The sequence below is a fragment of the Triticum urartu genome, chromosome 1A (genome assembly GCF_056163025.1).
Source record: "Triticum urartu cultivar PI428250 chromosome 1A, HENAU_Tu73, whole genome shotgun sequence".
NCBI classification, from domain to species: Eukaryota; Viridiplantae; Streptophyta; class Magnoliopsida; order Poales; family Poaceae; genus Triticum; species Triticum urartu.
The window spans coordinates 569,658,598-569,664,597 of NC_141873.1; positions in this window are offsets into that span (position 1 = coordinate 569,658,598).

Here is a 6,000-nt window from a genome sequence, read left to right on the forward strand (position 1 = left end):
GGGCAGCCCGTATGGGCAGCTCGGCTCCGCTCCGGCGGTGGATCTAGGCGGCTCGAGGCGGGAACGGAGTCCAGCAGGTTGAGGCCGACAAAGCCATGGAGGCGGAGCCCGGCACGTTGTGGTTTACAGTGGCGGCCGAAGCAAACCCGCGGCAGCTCGGACAGGTGTGAAGCGGCGGCTCAACATGCCGGCGACTTAAAGCAAAGGCGCGGTTCACGGTGGCGGCTCGGAGGTAACACCAGTGAAGGAGACGACAGGCCGACGGCTTAAAGCGGGTCGCACGCAGCAGGCGCAGACGACTCAGCAGAGACAGGGGCACTCAGGGGGAGTCCCAACATGGAGGACTCCTGGTCGCGGCCGGCTCCGTTTCCAGGTCGTGATCGAGGAGGCGAGGCTAAATCCATCCCCGCATCTTCCGGGTTGGATACGGCTCGCAAGCAGAGGCAGGGCCGGCTTCGAGACGAGCAGCGGTGGTGCAGTGGCGAGGGGCAAGGGCGGTTCGGTCAAATGGAGGTGAGGCCGAGGCGGCGACTTGGCGGCGAAACCACTCCGGCGTGGGCGGCTCCTGGAGGCGAGGCAGCTCTGGCGAGGAAGGAGTGACGAGGTTGGGCGACTCGATCTCGTGGGTGGTTGACTAGTCTACGATCACATCCTCAGGACGTGACCACCCGTTTCTTTTTTAACAACGCCAGCGGCTGTTTGGAATATCTCTAGTGGTTACTCTTCATTGTGGTAGCCGTGCATGTGTTTGGCACGTGCTGGATAAAGATTGGTACCACACGGCGTATATCGGCTGCAGTAAAACTTCTATCGGTTTTGGTCGACGCTTGGCAGTATTAGCAACAACAGATCCGAACAGAACTTTGTTTCGCCGCATACTTTTTTCATCTCGAGCGACGAACTTGGAAAGGCAACTTTTTTCTTCTTCTTCAATCTTGTCTGATGAACCTTTAGTCGATGAGGATCCTTCTAACTGGTTTTTCTTCGTCCAGAAATTGCGAATTTCTCGATTCCTGAAAAGCTCCCTTCAAGAACTTAACACCACCGTGCGAGGCCCCACGATGGGCGCCAACTGTCGTGGAATTGTCACGGCAGATGTCCTTAGTGTCAGGACTTAGTCGCGAGGCCAACGCATCTATGTGGTAGCTTGAGAGGGGTTGAGTGGGACGAGAGACGCGATGTTTTACCCAGGTTCGGCCCCTCACGGTGGAGGTAAAAGTCTACATCTTGCTTCATTGATATTGATGATGATGACCATGGTTACAAGAGTGCTCTATCTCGAGAGCTATTGTCTAAATCTAACTTGTCCAACTTGTGGAACTTGTGAATCTTCTCTCTTTTGGGGAGCCCTGCCCCTCCTTATATATGTTGAAGGGACGGTTTACATGTGGAGTCCTATTAGGATTAGGACTAGTCTATCTCTAATACAAACCGGATACAAGTCCAGATCTTAGCTCCTTGTAAGATAATGTTCCTCATGCCTTTCCTCTTAAACCGGCCCACCATTAAACGTGAACCGGCCTTCTGGGTTTTGGGCCTTGTCATCTGTCGATCCCGCACGCCGGATCACCAGTGAGTCATAATGACCAGGTGGGTTGCTTGTAAACCGCCAGGTCAGGGCAGGTCGCCAGTAACTCGCCAAGTGTCAGCGGGGTCTTCAGATAAACCGCCAAGTCCGGTCGGGTTAACTTCCGGCCGGTTTACACCGCGGGGTATATCCCCGACAGTACATACAATCATTATACATAAAATTCTTTTACCCAAGTCACTTGGGGGCTCTTAAAATTTATATATGAGCTATAAATGTGTTTTATTCTTGGTCGTTGTCAAAACACGACAGAAGTACAATTTTTTTTCTCTTCCAATTTTTGGATTGGCATCAAACACTTGATCTTGTTCGGACGTCCTGTTTTTACTGACGTTTTTTGGTTTTCCAAGCTTTTGGCACTTTTAAACTATTTGTGTGTTTTCAGCACAAATCTCGCAGTGCAACGCCGGACACCTTTAGACATTCGGCAAAAACATTCTCAGATATTGCTATATATGCATTGGTTTCGAATTGTGTCTTCGGTCAATAGTTGGGTTGCCCGGCTCCTGCGCTTCCCTCCTACGTTCCGCTTTGTTCGGCTAGGTGTGCAAAGGGAGAACCACTGCGATTGTGCTTCCAGCTCACATGGTTAAGCGCCTCGGTGGAGAAAGCCAAAAACTGACTGTCACAATAAGCGTAAACTGGTCAGCGATCTGATGACTGTGTTAAATGATGGGTCATTCATAACATTGGCCGAAGTGTTTACAGCTTGACCTCGACTGTCGCTAAACACTATCGGGGGCTAGTAACTGGCCTCCGAAACTAAATCCTCAATATTTTGCTCTTACATTAGAGCTGAGGTTTCATGATCATTCTTAGCATGACAACCCAAAGGAAGGAACCGATAGCGGGACTATTTTCTTTGGAAGACATTTTTTATGTTAGACAGTAATATAACATATCTCTCTGCGTACCTTTATTTATATAACTGTATGGCCAGATTTCCTTGTTTGTCGTAAATTTTTGCCCTCATAAAGGCTTTATAAAGTAAGACAAACACTCCTCGGCTACTGGCCGAGGAGGTGGAAGCCGATGGTCGGTCAACAAAGTTTTGTACAATGCGGATCCGAGTATTAATGACGTAAAGTACTTGGATACATAGAGTCATTACACATAATTTGTGATTTTACTATGGATATCGATCCTTAATTCGGCCACCCGTGCCCGCATTAAGGCTAGGAGGCTACTGGGCTTCGGGCTTATTATTTACAAATATTAAAGGGGCACATCGATCCCCTGATCTGGTGTTGCCACCCGACCAGTGTCTCGGGGGCTACTGCATTGCCTGTCCAATGCAGAAAATTTTAAGTGCAATACAGTTTCCGAGGAGATTTTGATCCTCAGGTTGGTCGGCCGCACCCAACCCGAGTCTCGAGGACTGAGCACGCCGCTTTTTGTGTCCCGAAGTATTCTGCCGATCTAGGACTTGATCCTCAGGCCGATTTCGCAAATCAACCTGAGTCTCAGCGGCTAATGGGATCAGCAGTCTTACGTCATCCTTCAGGTGCATCTCGGGTTTTAGACCGATACACACCTTGAGGGCTATTGGCTACATATCTTGGCAGAGAATAAATTACACCAATGAAAAATATTGACCAAAAACGACCCACAGTTGGGGTGGTGCACCACCTCGGAAGCAGTCCGTCATAAAGCTCAGGCGCGAGTGGCTGGCTCCATAGAGGGCATTTCCAGCATTAAGCTCGGCTAAACTCCTTCGACTTTTTGAACCAAGGTGTCGGTGTCAAAACCGGCGGATCTCGGGTAGGGGGTCCCGAACTGTGCGTCTAGGCGGATGGTAACAGGAGACAAGGGACACGATGTTTTTACCCAGGTTCAGGCCCTCTCGATGGAGGTAAAACCCTACGTCCTGCTTGATTAATATTGATGATATGGGTAGTACAAGAGTAGATCTACCACGAGATCAAAGAGGCTAAACCCTAGAAGCTAGCCTATGGTATGATTGTATGTTCGCCCTACGGACTAAAACCCTCCGGTTTATATAGACACCGGAGAGGGCTAGGGTTACACAGAGTCGGTTACAATGGTAGGAGATCTACATATCCGTATCGCCAAGCTTGCCTTCCACGCCAAGGAAAGTCCCTTCCGGACACGGGATGAAGTCTTCAATCTTGTATCTTCATAGTCCAGGAGTCCGGCCGAAGGTATAGTCCGGCTATCCGGACACCCCCTAATCTAGGACTCCCTCAGTAGCCCCTGAACCAGGCTTCAATGACGACGAGTCCGGCGCGCAGATTGTCTTCGGCATTGCAAGGCGGGTTCCTCCTCCAAGTACTTCATAGAAGATTTTGAACACAAAGGTAGTGTCCGGCTCTACAAAATAAGTTTCCACATATTGCCATAGAGAGAATAATATTTACACAAATCTAATCTGCTAACGTATTCCGTAGCGTGACATCACACCACGGCCAAGTCTTTATTCGAATCGTTTTACTGTTCCACCTCAGCGTGTTTAGCGAGGCGGTTTCCTTGGCACGTCTTATCAAAGCAGAGATCGTATCCCCTTATTCCAGGATTCTCATCAATATGGGCGTGGGTAACCCAACCACGCCATTGATCACGGCGCTTGGGAGATAAGCGAGTTTTACCAGGCTGGTGGGGACGCATAGTCACGTCCGCCCATATAAGGGGATAAGGATCCACCTTTTCATCCACGCCTTCTTCGTCCTTTGCCTATCCATTTCCGCGCGCTCGAGCTCCAGCGCCCAAGTCCGCACACCCCACCTCAACCTTCTACAGCCATGTCCGGAGCGGGAGGTAAGTGGATGGTCTCCTCCGTCACGGAGGGACACATCAAAAAACTGAGGAAGGCCGGATACTTGTCTAACGACATTGCGCACCGGCTTCCCGAAGAGGGGCAGCTCATCCCCACCCCTAGGCCCCATGAGACGGTGGTGTTCCTCCCCCATTTCCTCCGCGGACTGGGCTTCCCTCTCCACCCATTTGTCCGGGGGCTCATGTTCTACTATGGCCTGGATTTCCATGATCTGGCCCCGAACTTTGTCCTCAACATCTTGGCGTTTATCGTCGTGTGCGAGGCTTTATTCTGCATCCGCCCCCATTTCAGCCTATGGCTCAAGACTTTCAATGTCAAGCCGAAGGTGGTGCGCGGCACCCAGGCGGAGTGCGGAGGCGCCATGGTGGGAAAGATGCCCAACGTCCTATGGCTTGAGGGCTCCTTCGTGGAGTCCCTAAAGGGGTGGCAATCGGGGTGGTTTTACATCACCGAGCCGCGCGACCCTGAATGGGTCGCAGCCCCCGAGTTCTGATCCGGACCCCCTATGCGGCTCGCCTCCTGGAAAGAGACGGGCCTGTCGTGGGGTAAAAAAGGAGAGCTGACCGGACTCCAAACATGCGTCCAAACCCTGGTGGACAAGAAGCTCAAACTTGTCAACGTAGTCCAGGTTATGCTCATCCGCCGGATCCTCCCGTGTCAACAACGGGCTTTCAACCTGTGGGAGTTCGACCCAGCGCGGCACCGAACTCTGAGTAGGCTCTTCGACACGACGTACGAAGATGCCTAGAAGGTCCTTTTCAAGGGCGCCGAGGCCCCCGCATCCGCTACCGAGGATCGCGGATTCAGCACGCAGCGTCACGCTCATGCGGTAAGCTGTTTTTACCTCTTACAGGGTATTAGTTTTTCATAGTTTGACTCCATGCGGGATCTAAGCTCCCTTACCTTTGACAGGATTGGCAGGAGACGTCCGGACTGATCAACTGTCCGGCACCTTTGCCCGAAGGCCCAGCGGACGCTCGCTTGGCGAAGCTGCTGTTTCTGGCACCCTATGTGGTGCCGGAGAAGAAGGTCACGGGGACTCGAAAGAGTGCCCGGCGCCAGGAGGTGTCGGATTCATCATCCGACCACTCCAAGGCGCACTCCTCCCATGAAGACGAGGAGGAGGAAGAAGAGACCTCTCCCCCTCCAGCGGGGGGAGGGAAGAAATGGAAGGCCGCCCCAACTGGGGAGGCCAAAGGGTCCAAGAAGGGGAAGACCCCTCCTCCAGACTACTCCACCAACGCCGACGACGGCGAAGAGGAGTGGCCGCACAGGGCCAAGCCCCTGGCGAGATCGTAAGTATCCGGATACCAGAGTGATTCATAGTATTCCCCCATTGCACAGCTTTTCCTTACGTCGAACATGTTTATGCAGTCCACCCAAAGACCGGCTCGACGTGTCGTCGAGCGGTTCCCTGGATTCGTCGGATGTGAATTCGCTTCTGACGGCTACCTCCCCCCATCCTACGGACGACGCCGTGGTGGCGTCCCAACAGGTTCCAAACTAGGAGGAGGTGGTCCTGGAGGCGCCGCAAGGCGACCTCCCGGACTCCAGGCGTAAAGGGGATAGAACCCCCAAGGGCTCCAAGTCCGGCCTTGAGCCGGACACTGCGCCGGAA